The sequence below is a fragment of the Euprymna scolopes genome, chromosome 42, assembly GCF_053919585.1.
Source record: "Euprymna scolopes isolate OS-2025 chromosome 42, ASM5391958v1, whole genome shotgun sequence".
Lineage (NCBI taxonomy): Eukaryota > Metazoa > Mollusca > Cephalopoda > Sepiida > Sepiolidae > Euprymna > Euprymna scolopes.
Window position 1 is genome coordinate 22,821,373 of NC_136523.1, and position 15,789 is coordinate 22,837,161.

At 34.4% G+C, this 15,789-nt stretch overlaps 1 protein-coding gene across 1 annotated transcript in view; it reads right to left on the reverse strand.

Annotated features, from left to right (window-relative positions):
- Positions 1-15,789, reverse strand: part of LOC145266956 (uncharacterized) — a 133,215-nt gene that overhangs the window by 95,300 nt on the left and 22,126 nt on the right. Inside the window, exons 2-3 of the mRNA XM_080122779.1 lie at positions 12,044-12,099; positions 9,198-9,426 (exon numbers count right to left, since the gene is read on the reverse strand). The gene's annotated coding sequence lies outside the window, so the exon portion shown is untranslated. The remainder of the gene's footprint in view (positions 1-9,197; positions 9,427-12,043; positions 12,100-15,789) is intronic.

Genomic DNA, 15,789 nt, shown 5'->3' on the forward strand with positions numbered 1-15,789 from the left:
TATATATATATATATATATATATATATATATATATATATATATATATATATATACGAGCAAACAGTTAATAAAACATGTTACAAAACACTTTGAAAAAGAGTTAAAAACATATTTAATTTGAAAAGAAAACGTCTCCTTACACAGCATAATGCATAAACAAGTGCAATATTAATATTACAACAATTACAAAAATCATAACTGCCCCTGCTCTGAAGCTAGAGAAATTCTTGTCAGCAACACAGAAATAATACATCATGAAACCAACGTCAAGAAGTTAAAAATGCATAAAGCTACATACATAAAAACGCAAAAACCTGCCCTTATTCAAATTACATACTATATCCGATGGTGAGACCCCAGCTTGTGGGCTTTGGGGAGTGTGGAACCACCCTTTAATTGCCATTGCTCCTAGGTCCACTCTGGCTCAGAGTGGTAGTACCTGTTAGGGTCCCAACTATGGGTTAAATAGAAACCGACTTGAAATAAAAAAATATATTCTATTAAAAAAATTTTCTTCCGAATCACTGGATTCGGCATTAAATAACCTGAAAAGGGTTGATATGCCGTAAAACAAAAACAACTAACCAACCTATCTAACCCAGCTCTGAACACAGACCTGGGTACCCCTCTCTCCCACACTGGGAACACTCAGCTCGCATTACCCACTGCTATTACATATATATAAAAAAAAAAACTACCAGCTCTACTCTAACTAATACACACACAGCCCTCCTGAACATGTCTTCTTCAAAAGATGAAAAGCAATAATTCAGCCAATATCGAACCACACACTGAACTTATATCAATTATATTTAGGTCTTAAATGTATGAAAAATTAGAAGGACGATAAGGATCTAGAAAATTACCTTATTAAACTGGGGGATAAAATTGAGACCTTAAGGAAGTTGAAAATTGTTAAACTGAAATGGGTGGGGTGGGGGGTCATTAAAAAATAATATCTTATTGAACTGACAGATAAATTCATATATCGTTTCTGAATTTTTTAGATGAGGATTAGTTATTCATATCATATTTGGATTCATCAGACTACTATCTTCATCTTGGGTATTATTTTCACAATGATGTAACCTCTGATCTTCTTCAGACGTATCTTGTTGAACTCGGGAATCTTTCTGTCGAACTTGGGAATTTGGATAGAATTTCAAACGAAACCCTTTGTTTCCTTCATGGCGGTAGCATGCTCTTGTTCCATCAGCCTAAGTAATTTGCAATTGTATTTTTTAAGGACTTGTTGGCGCAGTGGTTAGAGTACTTGGAAAAATCAACTGTAAAAGTGATATTCTTCTGAAAGTTGAAGGTTCAATCCTCAGTGTGGGCATCCAAAAATACAATTGCAAATTACTTAGGACCTCTATCCAGTCATGGCTGATGGAACAAGAGCACACTACCTCCCTGAAGTAAATAAAGGGTTTCATTCAAAATTCCGTCCAAATTTCCAAGTTCAGCAGAAACATTCCCGAGTTCGACAAAATACACCTGAAGAAGGCCGGAGGTTACATCAACCGACACGTTGTGAAAATCACACTCAGGATGAGAACAATAATGTGATGATTCAAATAATAAAAATTCACATATACCAATATATATTTTATCTTGTCTATTATTTTCTTTTTATATATAGTTTCTCTGTGTATGTGTGAATATGTGCGAAGATGTGTCTATATGTGTGTAGGTGTGTGTGACTGTGTGTATATGTATGTCTATGCGTACATGTGTGTATGTGTGTGTATTTATGTGCGTATCCAGAGAGAGGAATGAGCTGGGCAAAGGAGAAAAAAGGGGTTGAGAAGAGCGAGGAGGAAGAGAGAAAGATAGAGAGACAGATATAGAAGGATAGAAGTTTTAAGAGAAACATGTTACATTTTTTTGTCCCAGGCAATGCCCGGTAGGCATGCTAGTAGATATATAAATATGATTCATTTTTAAAATCAAATTTCTACAGCAAATTTCTACAACAAATAAACCAATCGAGAAAAATCATCATAAACGCTCTGATCCCCATCTGGCATTAATTGAAATGGATGGCTCTCGTCTAGAAGCCCCATGTTTTGACAAGCTTCTGGGCTGACCTTTACTCCTGATCTGAAATGGAACATGTAGATCAAGTCTGTTGCCAAGGTCGCTGGAAAGATGGTGGGATCCTTCTACCACTCAAGAAGATATCTCACTACTGATGCAATTCTCTATCTATATAAAAGCCAAGTACGCCCAAGGATGGAATACTACTGCCATATCTGGGCAGGAGCTGCTATCCTGCCTTGACAGAGTACAAAATAGACTTTGTGGCTTAGTGGGGGATGTCCTTTTCTCCTCCCTGCAACCTCTCTCCCATAGAAGAGATGTTGCGAGCCTATCTTTGTTTTATCGTTATTTTCATGGTAGGTGCTCGTCTGAGCTCCAATCTCTAGCCCCCCCTCGCAAATCTTTTACGAAAAACACCCGTCTAGCTGAAACCACTGTCAAAAATTTCCCCCACTCTTTATCTGTGCCTAAATCAAAACGTAGATTCCATGAACAAAGCTTCTTTCTTAGAACTGCATGCCTGTGGAACTCTGTTCCGTCTGCTTGCTTCCCACCTGACTACAACCTGGATGTCTTCAAGTCCAACGTAAAAAAATTCCTGATGAACCGCCCCCCTTAAGTAGACATTTTTATTAAACCCCCACACTAACGTACTGTACATGCAATAACCCTTATCCCTGAGTGGCTTCCGGGCTTTGATAAGTGGTGATCACCTTGTAAAAAAAAAAAAAAAAGAATATATGTTTAAAGGAAAATAACTCTTTGTAACCTAAAATTATGTCCCTTGCCAATAGACATTTTGCAGCATTATTTGTTCTGTGTGAGAGAGATTGGGGCAAGGTTATCTGCCCCTTTATATTTATCAGACGATTATAAAAAAGAGAGAAATTCATAATTGAGTGTGATGAGCATGCGTGGAAGGATTCAAAAATTGTGTAGCAATGTCTTAGTCGAAAATGAGTCTGTCCAAGAGCTATAAAAAACTGACGCCACAGTCGTTCAGTGAGTGACTGCCAAGATTGCTCTGGTACCGTGTCGTTTCACCAAAATTGTTCAGGACTGGGTCGGGATATTTTTTTTTTTTACAAGTCACCACTTATCAATGCCAGAAGGCCACTCGAGGATAAGAGTTAATGAGTTTACAGTAGTCAATGAGAAAATATCATAGTAATCATTAATAGTGGAAATTTGGTAAATTGGTTTACTTAAAAGGATGGCTCATCTAGAACTTGTTTACGTTAGACTTGAAGACGATCATATTGTAGTCAGCTGGAAAGCAGGAAAATGGAAGAGAGTTCCACAGGCATGCAGTTCTAAGAAAGAAGCTTTGTTCATGGAATCTACGTTTAGGTATAGGCACCGATAAAGAGTGGGGGAAATTATTCATAGTGTTTTCTGCTAGACGTAGTGTATTTCGTGAAAGTCAGGTCAGTGAGGACCATAGATTGGAGCTCAGACGAGCAATGCCATGAAAATAAAGATACATTTTGATGGAGTTGTTTACGATCATGTGGGTCATTTCAATCGAATTGTTATGAATTGTATTGGGTCGTTTTGATGGAGTTGTTCGCGATTGTGTTGTGTCATTTTGATGAAGGTGTTCGAAATTGTGTTATGTCGTTTTGATGGAGTTGTTTGGGATTGTGTCATGTCATTTTGATGGAGTTGTTTGGGATTGTGTCATGTCATTTTGATGGAGGTGTTTGAGATTGCTGGATCATGTGGACAACATTGTTCGGGACCATGCCGTGTCGTGTGAATCAAGTGTTGAGTAATGTGCCGGGTTGTGTCTATGGTATTTTCCATGTTAAATTGTGTAAACGGACGCATTTGGTTTAGATTTATTGTCCAGTTGACTTGACGGTTTGTCCAATCGCACTTTACTGTCGTGAAACCATAAATATGTAACACTAAGAAAAAGGTAGGGCTTTCATTTACAAGGTAAAATCAATAACTGGGATGATTCATTCCGTTCAAAGAAATATTATTGGTATTTTTGTGTCAAAATATTTATTTTCTTGTGTGGATTTTTGTCGAATGAACGGCTTCAATGTTTATAGATGAAATAATCCTTATTTCTAAACATTTATTTATTAATGCATTTGTTTCGCCTTCTCTACTTAATATTTATTTTATTTTGATCAACCCCATTTTTTCCGCGCTGCATCTCGCGCCATTTTTAATCTTTTTTTTTTTTGTTTACATGGAGTTCACCACTTATCGAGGCCCAATGGCCACTCGGGGATAAGGGGTATTGTGTGTACAATAATCAAAGGGATAGTGTATTAATAGTATTGGAGAATTGGTAAAGTGTCATTACTTGGGGGGGGGGCGGTTAATTAGGAATTTGTTTGTGTTGGACTTGAAGACATCCAGGTTGTAGTCAGGAGGGAAACAGGCAAGCGGAACAGCATTCCACAGGCGTGCAGTTCTAAGAAAGAAGCTTTGTTCATGGAATCTACGTTTTGATTTAGGCACAGATAAGGAGTGGGGAAAATTATTGACGGTGGTTTCAGCTAGTCGGGTGTTTTTTGAAAAAGATTGGTGAGGGGGGGACCAGAGAATGGAGTTCAGACGAGCACTTGCCATGGTAATAACGATAGAACAACGACAGGCTCGCTATGTCTCTTCTGTGGGAAAGAGGCTGCAGGGTAGAGAAAAGGGCATCCCCCACCAGGCCACGAAGTCTATTTTGTACTCTGTCAAGGCAGGATAGGCTGTTTTTAGCAGCTCCCGCCCAGATATGGCAGCAGTACTCCATCTTTAGACGTACTTGGCTCTTATATAGATAGAGAATTGCATCATTAGTGAGATATCTTCTGGAGCGGTAGAAGGATCCCACCATTTTCTCAGTGACCTTGGCCACAGACTTGATGTATGTGTTCCATTTAAGATCAGGAGTAAAGGTCAAACCCAGAAGCTTATCAAAACATGGGGCCTCCCCTAGACGAGAGCCATCCATTTCAATTGATGCCAGATGGGGATCAGAGCGTTTATGATGTAGAGATAGGAGCTTGGTCTTAGATGCATTAAAGGTAACCAGCCACCGCTTTCCCCACTGCACCACGTGCTCAAGATCAGAGGAGAGAGAATCAGAGAGAACATCATTATTTACGGCCTTTGATGTGTTGCCGTAGATGGTCGTGTCATCAGCATAGATATCAACGAAAAGGCGGGAGAGCAATTGAGATTAAAAATCTACTTAGTAAGTAGATTTTTAATCTCAATTGCTCTCCCGCCTTTTCTCCCCAAATCTCAGCTGAATTCGTCGACTGTAAAACGAGACGATAAAATAAAGATAATGAAACATCGAATCAAATTTGTAAAATAAAGTTTTAAGCGAGATCACATTCTAAATACATAACAGATTTTTGACTGTCTTTTTTTTCCTATAATGAATTTTATCATTCTATATTTAAACGCAGGATTTCAAAACTGGTTTCAATATACCGCGCGTCGCCTTGGGATGCGTATGGACATCCTTTCTTCGACGAATGCTTGTTAGTATGGCTTGTCTTTATTTAATACGTACGTACATGCATACGTACATATATACGTACATACGTACATATATACGTACATACACACGTACATACACACGTACATACATACGTACGTATATGCATTTTAGTGTCATGTTGTTTCAAATTAATTCATTCATACACTCTTTTACACACACATAAAAGAAACCGGAATCCTAAGAAGATCTCCTTCATTCCAGTAATTACAATAACAATCGAACTCATGCAAAAGAAATTTAAAAAACTACATGACAAATGTACCCGGTGAACCAAGTGCAAATGAGATACATATTATTACACTTAAAGGGACGATTATAATGTTTCTGAATTTTTGAGATGAGGATTGGTTATTTTTTATTATAATTCATCGGACTACTGTTCTCATCTTGAGTGTGATTTTCACAACGTTTCGGTCGATATAACCTCCGACCTTCTTCAGGTGTATCTTGTCAAACTCGGGAATGTTTCCGTCAAACTCGGGAATTTGGATGTAATTTCGAGCGGAACCCTTTATGTACTTCACAGGGGTGGCTGACGGAACAATAGCATGGTACTCCCGTGAAGTAAAGAAAAAGTTCCGCTCGAAATTCTGTTCGAATTCCCGAGAAAAACGTTATGAAAATCATACTCAAGATGAGAACAGTAGTCCAATAAATAATAATACAAATAACAAAAAGTCGTTTTAAATATTCATTAAGAACATATATTTTACACATTTCTGTGCAAAGCGCGTATTCTTGTTTAATCTTGTTTACTGATACTGTTTTTAATTTTCATTTATGTTTTTAAGTTTTAAATTCAATATGATAAACGTGTCGCTTAAGCAATTTAAAACTCCACATATATCTATACTCTTAAACTTTTTGTGTGTAATGATATTCGTATTAAAAACCCCTTTTTCCTATTTATTTAAAAAAAATACAACTTTATTATATATGAGTCCATCTAACTTGGTATATTCTTTTAATCATTCATTTTAATTAATTCCTTATTAGTTTGCAGTTCTAGGCCTTAAGATATGTAAATTTGAGTTCTGCACCATGCAATGGAAAAGAAATGACTAAGTCCTTCATTTGCCCTCCGCATTTAGCCCCGAAAATCCCCAAGGCTTAACATATATAAATTTAAGTTCAGCACCATGCAAAACTGCTAAATAGACATACACAGAAAATTTGGGACAAATGTGGTAAAATAGTCCCAAAAATGGAGTGTTTTTATTAGCACTAAAAAAGCCCCTGGGGCACAGCCAAGAGTTATCGCAAAGTATAGGCAAATAAAATTATATAGAAATCAGTTAGTTACAACTTTTCAAAAAGTTTTATAAAAATCCAAGGCATCACTTGTTTTTAATAAGCACAAAAGTGTCAATTTTAACCATTTTAACCCGAAAGGCACCTCTAGAGGGGCAACCGGAGTTTTCCCCCAAAATTTGTTCTGTTACTTTTTTACTCATATCAAATTTCAAAAGGCGTAGTTATTGAGAAAAGTGCAGACAGACGAACAGACGAACGGACAAGAGTGAATTTACAGTTTTACCCTCCTTTTGTCGGGGGACCAAAAATCCTGTGTTATACTGACTTTTTAAAATTACAGCTTTTAAATCTTCACTCTTATATAAAAGTCACTTTGTGTGTGTGTGTGTGTGTGTGTGTGTGTGTGAGCTTCTTCCTCATAGGTTCCGAAATAACTGAGCCTATCTTTTGCAAATTTCATACAAAGCTAATTTATATGTCTGGCAGTGTTCTTAGATATGTTTTATATAGAAATTCATCTGATGCATATCGAAAATCGAAAAACTGCGATCTTAAAAATAGTCTTGTCTTCTTTATAGATGAAAAAAGAAGAATTTTTACAGGGGAATATTTTACGTTACACCAGCCAAGGGAAATAATAAAATTTCAGCAAATCATTTCAACTACAAAAAAAACAAAAAAACAGATTTATTCTCATCTAAAGATATAGCTCAGCGGTAGAGCATTCAACTACAGATCGAATGATTCCCTGTTCAAGAATGTGTGTACCTCGCCATTTTATTTTAATTTTTTCTTACTAATGAGTTCAGTTTACACTAAAAGAAGAGGTACCATTTAAAATCGCCGCAAATCATTTCTTAGTTAGCATATTTTAAAACTAAACATTAATGAGAAGTGACTTTCCAGGGCATTCATCATCAAACCTACGTGATATTGTAATCAAACACAGGCAGAATTTGATGAACAACATTATCATAATTATTTTGTAATTTTTTTTTTTTGCGAATTAGTCTACCGGGCAAATTATTCCTCGTAATATATAACAATCAATAGAGGATTGATTATATTAATAATGCATACGCAATCTGCATAAATTAAAATATCATGTTTAAGTGTGTTTTACAATCGAGCAACGCCGGGCGTCCAGCTAGTTATGTTATATTGTTGATCTCAATAGAATCGTTTTCATCCATTTATTTCTTCATGTTTGTGTCATGACTAGGGTTATGACAACAGCATATTCTTTTTATTCTTTTGACTCTCGAGTATATATCCGACACAGTTAATCAACTGAGAACCACATCACGCTATATAAAAGCATGTAAGATATCAACGAATACACACTCAAGTCAAAACAATGAAAAGAATATGCTGTTGTCATAGCCCTAGTCATCACTAACGCACAATGAAAAGAATATGCTGTTGTCATAGCCCTAGTCATCACTAACGCACAATGAAAAGAATATGCTGTTGTCATAGCCCTAGTCATCACTAACACACAATGAAAAGAATATGCTGTTGTCATAGCCCTAGTCATCACTAACGCACAATGAAAAGAATATGCTGTTGTCATAGCCCTAGTCATCACTAATGCACAATGAAAAGAATATGCTGTTGTCATAGCCCTAGTCATCACTAACGCACAATGAAAAGAATATGCTGTTGTCATAGCCCTAGTCATCACTAACGCACAATGAAAAGAATATGCTGTTGTCATAGCCCTAGTCATCACTAACGCACAATGAAAAGAATATGCTGTTGTCATAGCCCTAGTCATCACTAACGCACACTTCACAACAACAAAAATGTTTTTTAAATTGTAAAAGTGAAATTTTACATATGACTTAAAGAATGGAATTTAAAACAAATATTAATATTAGTGATGGGACGATCCCAATATTTTTCCCGATTCCGATACAATTACCGATTCTGATTCCGATTCTTCATAAACCTCTAATTATTTAACTATAAGATTATTATTTCTCCCGATCTTCGTAAAAACACGTGTTAAATAAGCAGATATGCTCCTAATATGTCAAAATACACTTGTGACAGATGATCGATCGATTTTAGCTGGTAATTTAAAATCAATAAATATTCATTATTTTATCGTTATTACCAGCAGTGGAAGATTTTGGTTTAAACAAAATCAAATAAGAAAAAGACAATTAAAAGAATTGCTTTTGGCATCGGAAAATAGGCATCAGTTTTTCCGATTCCGATACCCCCAATTCTTCCAATTTTTCCGATTTCTGATTCTGATTCCTATTAATCGTCCCAACACTAATTAATATGTTCAGCGCTAATAATATATAACCTTAGGTGAAATTTTGCAGATTCTTTCTTCCAATCCAAAAAAAAAAAAAAAAAAATTCTTACCTTGGTTAGCATATCTTTCGGTTCTGTCAAATAATTCACGACATATTCTTTCGGAAGATTCATTTTGAAGAGCGCCATTACAGATATCAATGACCTCTTGGACGTTTGGTCGATCCTCTGGTGACTGTGCGGTCAAATAGTGAATCAGATTGGTCAGTTTGTCACTTTCTTCGTCGAGTTGACCACCGCTCGCCTCAAGAAGTGTCCAACCCAATGAATACAAATGTGACTGAAACGGATAGAAATTAATACGTTTACTTATTACTAGCGGGGGTGGGGCGCTCAGCTTTGCCTGGGCATAAAATACGCTTAAATATGTTATTTTAATTTGTCCAGATTTCATATATATCATTATAGAGTCGTGATTTCAAAAGTAAAAAAACAAAAAAGGTATTTGGGTGCCATCAGTTAGAATCGAAACCTGAAACTGTAGCATTCAAAGCTGGTGACGTTACCACTGTATCAACATGACACACATACAAACTGATTATGAATGTACAAAAATATAACGATTTTTTTCAATTTTCACCCATTTTTGACTCCTTAAAAACTATTTTGACCGGCTAAAGACCCATAAAAGAACGGTCCGTAAAAAGCCAATCACGCCGCTCTGCGAGTTTTAGTTTCGGGGGAGATAGAGTTTGAAAAGATGGAGACAGACAGACGGACAGACGGACAGACATATAGCCTTTCATACATTAGATCATTATTAGTAGTAGTAGTAATAGTAGTAGTAGCAGCAGCAGCAGTATTATTATTATTATTATTATTATTAGTAGTAGTAGTAGTAGTAGTAGTAGTAGTAGTAATTGGATACTTTGGACTACTGTTCTTATCTTGAGTGTCATTTTCACAACGTTTTTGTCGATGTAACCTCGGACCTTCTTCAGGTGTATCCGAACTTGGCAATGTTTCTGTCAAACTCAGGAATTTGGACGGAATTTCGAACAGAAGCCTTATATTTACTTCATTGGAGTCGTATTTGATTTTGTATAATTATTACTTACTCACTAGGAGTAGTAAACACAGGCCATCATCAAAGGTTTCTCTTTGAGAACAACTTGTGGTGTTCTCTGGAGTCTGAGTGACAACAAGTCTCCCCAGATTTCCAGTACCTTCCATCTCATTCAACAACCTTTACAGATGAATTTGCATTATCGCAACAGCCGCTTACCATTGATTTCTTGCAGTGCTTCTGGCTAGTGCTTTCTCTCCTCGGTCATTCCATCCTTATTTTTTATTATTATTTTTTTTTTAATTCAATTTTCACCCCAAACAAGGCACAGTTCCACTTTGAAGTAGGGGGCTACTATCGGGGACATAAATTGCCGGGATATTATGAAGAGAGATGAGCAGCAAGATGTTTGTTCACATTACACTCGAATTTCTACATGTCAGTACAGTTGGGAAAACAGGAACCTGGAAGGGAGTTCCAAAGTCTAGCAGTTCTGGGGAAGAAACTAGAGTAGAAGGCTGCTTTCTTACACTTAGGGATCTCTACTGTGTAGGGATGGGATTTAGCTGCTTGTTGGGTTCGTCGAGAGTATTTATGTCAAGGGGGTACAAGTGCTCGTAGTTCGTCAGGGCGGGGTGGGGGTGGGGGGTCAAAACAACAGTAGGCAGCCCAAGTGGAGAGAAGTGTTGTTAAAAAGAAAAGTGGTAGTAGGCAAGCAAGCAGACTAGGACCCATAACGCAAAGGAGGCAAAACAAAACGTAACGTCTTGGTCGATGCGTCCATGGTGCAAGTGGAAGTCGAGAGCGTTGAAATTAAGCAAAGTCAATCCAATGGAGACAATAACTTGCAAATATATTGAAAAATAAACCGACCCCTCATTGTACAAAGCTGTCCAGTTGAGAGTGAAGGAATGAATGTTTTTGGTCAATTTTTCGATATTTGTCTTCCTAAGGATTGAGCTTGAAAACGATATCGGTTTCATGAGGATCAGTCGTGTGTGTTGAAAGTTTTTGCGAGACATGCAAACACACACACACGCACACATTTTGCCTTTTATATATACGACTAGCCTGGGTGCCCAGCGTTGCCCGGGTGTTTGCAGGTGTGTGTTAAGCAAAAAAAAAAAAAAAAGTTGTAGTTGCCAGGCAGGCTCGAACCCATAATGTGAAGGCGGAAAAGAAAGTGGAGATGTGTGTAAAGGTGTTGGTTGAGAGAAAAAAAAAGAAGAAAATTGCGAGCGTAAAAAAAAAAGTGGTAGTAGGCAGGCAGACTCTGTGACGTGTTAGCTGCTATGCCCATCACCAAACCGGAAAAGACAATAATCGGTGGTGTTCTCTGGAGTCTGGGTGACAACAAGTCTCCCCAGATTTCCAATACTCTCCACCTCTTTTGATAACTTTTGCAAATAAATTTGCGTTATCGCAACAGCCAATTGCTATTGACTTCTCGCTGACAATGAGCACTGGTCTTCGCTGGAATTTAGATGGCAATAAGCCTCGTTAAGGTCCCAGTACTCTTAATGGGTTCATCTTTAGGATAATGTCTATGTTGGGCAAATATATCGTTTTCAGCAAATATATCGTTTTTTTATTTTTTATTTTTTTATTACATTTTTACCCCAAACAAGGCACATTGCCACTTTGACGTAGGGGGCTACTATCAGGGACATAAGCTACAGGGGTACTATGTGGGGAGTTGGGCAGCAAGATGTCGGTTCACGTTACACTTGAACTTCTGCATGTCAGTACAATTGGGGAAGCAGGAACCTGGAAGGAAATTCCAGAGTCTAGCGTTTCTGTTATGTTTGGTTTAGTCAAATTCCAAATTAGATATCGATCTAATCATTGGCTGTTTTGAATTATTAAGACTATAATGAAAAAAAAACATTACCTTCTCACTGTTTCCATGTTTTTCATATTCTGGTGGAACATATTTCGCATCGGGATCTAAAATTATAAACAAAAAATTTAATTGTGGAGCTCCCATAAAATTATAATAAAAAAATACTATCAAGAAGTGCCCATAAACTAGAAACAAAAAATTAAATCATAGATTTCCTAGAAAATTGTGCACAAAAAATTTCATTGTGGAGTTCTCATGAAATTATAATCAAAGAACTTCATTGTAGAGTTCCCATAAAATTAGAAACCATCATGAAGTTCCCATAAAATTATTAAAAAAAAAGAATTTCATTATGGTGCTCCTATAAAATTATAAAAAAATTTATGGAGGCCCATAAAATTATAAATATAAATATTCCATCATAGAGCTGTCATAAAATTATAAACAAAAACAAAAGAAAAATCATCATAAAACTCCCATTAAATTATAAACAAAAATTTTATCATAGAACTTCCATAAAATCATTACCAAAAATTTCATCATGGAGATCTCATAAAATTATAAACAAAAATTTCATCATGGTGATCCTATAAAATTATAAACAAAAAATTTTGTCATGAAGCTCCCATAAAATTATAAACAAAAGCTTTATCATAGAGTACCTATAAAATTTAGCCAAAAATTTCACTATGGAGCTCCTACAAAATTATAAACAAAGAATTTTGTCATAGATCTCTCATAAAATTTAAAGAAAATATTTTGTCATGAAGCTCCCATAAAATTATAAACAAAAATTTTATCATGATGTTCCCATAAAATTATAAACAAAAAATGTTATCATAAAGCTCCCATAAAATTATAAACAAAAAATTTTATCATGATGTTCCCATAAAATTATAAACAAAAATTTTTATCATGAAGCTCCCATAAAATTATAAACAAAAAATGTCATCATAAAGCTCCCATAAAATTATAATAAAAAAATTTTATCATGATGTTCCCATAAAATTATAAACAAAAAATGTTATCATAAAGCTCCCATAAAATTATAAACAAAAAATTTTATCATAGAGCTCCCATAAAATTATAAACAAAAAATTTTATTATGAAGCTCCCATAAAATTATAAACAAAAATTTTATCATAGAGCTCCTATGAAATTAAGCAAAAGATTTCACTATGGAGGTCCCATAAAATTATAAACAAAGAATTTTGTCATAGATCTCTGATAAAATTATAAACAAAAAATTTTGTCATGAATCTGCCGTCAAATTATAAGCAAAGAATTTCATCATGGAACTCCCATAAATTATAAACAAAAAGTTTTTTCATGAAGCTCCTATAAAATTATAAACAAAAAATGCCATCATAGTGCTTTTACAAAAAAACACATTATAAAAGAATGTAACCAGTAAAACCAATTAGACATTTATTTTACTAATATCTAACCGAACCGATTATGAAGGCCATAAGCATCTCGAGTATAAGAGTAAATAATATTGATAGATTTTCGTTATAATGATGAAGAATATTAGGAGAGGATTGAAAATGGTTAATTGAATTAACAAATAAATTTCTTTTGGAAAGGTTATTCACAATTTATTTATATGACAACGAATTTGACGTTGACGATGTAATAGTCCGCAGTGAAGCAGTTTCATATTAATGAGTTTCACAGACAGGAAGTTCTTGGGAATACACTTTGTTCACTAAAATTTCTCCTGGTACTAGGCACACATGGTTGAAAGGAATTAAAGATTAGATTTTTTTTTACAACTTTCCTTTCTCCTCCCATGTTACTGGAGATCAAAATTATTTAGGGATCGAAATTAGAAAAATTAAAATATTTTTTTTTTTTATGTGTAAATTTGAACTGGATAGTTTAAGAAGTAAATTAGTCAAAGCAGAATCAGTATGTTTTTAATAAATATTTAACTACTAGTTGGCCACCCGGCGTTGCCCGGTTGTACAATACCCTTAAACATGATATTTTAATTTATGCAGATTGCATATGTATTGCTATAAAATCAATCCTCTATTGATTATTATATATTACGAGGAATAATTTGCCTGATGGACTAATTTGCAAAAAAAAAAAAAATGTTTTGTTAAATAATAATATTAATGATGACGTCATTCATCAAATTCCGTCTGTGTTTGTTTACAATATCATGTCAGCTGATATTTGGACTTGACAATGAATTCCCTGGAAAAGTGACTTCTGATTAATGTTTAGTTCTAAAATATGCAAATAAAGAAAAGATTTGCAGCGATTTAAAATGGTAACTCTTTTTTTTTTTATCGTAAATTGAACTCAATAATAAGAAAACAATTAAAATAAAATGGTGAGGTACAGGTGGAATTGAACAGGGGGTCATTTGATCCGTAGTCAAATGCTCTACCACTGAGCAATATCTCCAGATAACAATAAATCTTCGTTTTTTTTTATAAGAAATGATTTGCTGAGATTTTATTATTTCCATTGGCTGGTGTAACGTAAAATATACCCCTGTAAAAATTCTTCTTTTTTATCTAAAAGAGAGAAAAGACTTTTTAAAGATTGGATTTTTTCGATTTTCAATATTTATCGGATGAATTTCTGTACAAAATATATCTAAGAACACTGCCAGACATATAAATTGCCTTTTTTTTTTTAATTAAAATTTTTTTTTTTTTTTGCGAATTAGTTCACTGGGCAAATTATTCCTCATAATATATAATAATCAATTGAGGATTGATTCTGTTATAATACATACACAATCGGCATAAATTAAAATATCATGTTTAAGCATATTGTACGACTGGGCAACGGCGAGCGACCAGCTAGTGCATATATATATATATATATATATATATATATATATATATATATATATATATATATATATATATATAGTGTAAAGGTTTGTTGAAAATTCAAAGACTCACGTTTTCTTTTTATAGCCTTCATTTATTTCCTGAATTTTTTCCATTACAGCTGTTTCATTAGTGGGTAGGCAATTTTACGATTTATGTGTCCATAAAAATATCATGCCCCCACCAACTTCTTCAGATGTTTATCCATTAGATTTTTGCAACAAAAGGTATATTTTTAACATGCTGAACATCGTATTCGCACTTCCTCCATCTTTTAGTGTTATATCCTATTTCAAAATATCACCAGGGAATGCCGATATTCCAAAAACAAACTTAATATATATATATATATATATATATATATATATATATATATATATATATATATATATAGTAAGTTATAAAATATATAAAGGTTTATAACTTATTAACTAGCTCTACCTACGTATTGAGCACTTTTAAAGTAAATACTTAAAGTTTACGCATAAATTTATACTTTCGTATATTAATTTTATGTGAGTAAATTATAGTAGTTATATATATATATATATATATATATATATATATATATATATATATATATATATATATATATATATAAATATATGAAAAAAAGGACAGGTACTTACAATGTTATGTATCTTATTATATATTTGATATGGTGTATATGAGTAGAGTTGGGGTACATCAGGTGAGAGAAGAGCAACGTTTTTTGCCTTTGGTAACATTTATTTGTTACGTATTTATTTCTTAATTCTGTTTTTTCTTTTTTTTTTTTTTTTTTTTTTTTTTTTTTTGGTTATTCTAATAATTGCCCAATCTCCTTTTCTTTGTTTCTCCGGCATTCCCCGGTGAGCGCATTCTTCAAACCCTGTTATAAATACAGTTGCACACACACGTACACACAAACAAAAATTATCAACCTAGTGATTCATCACA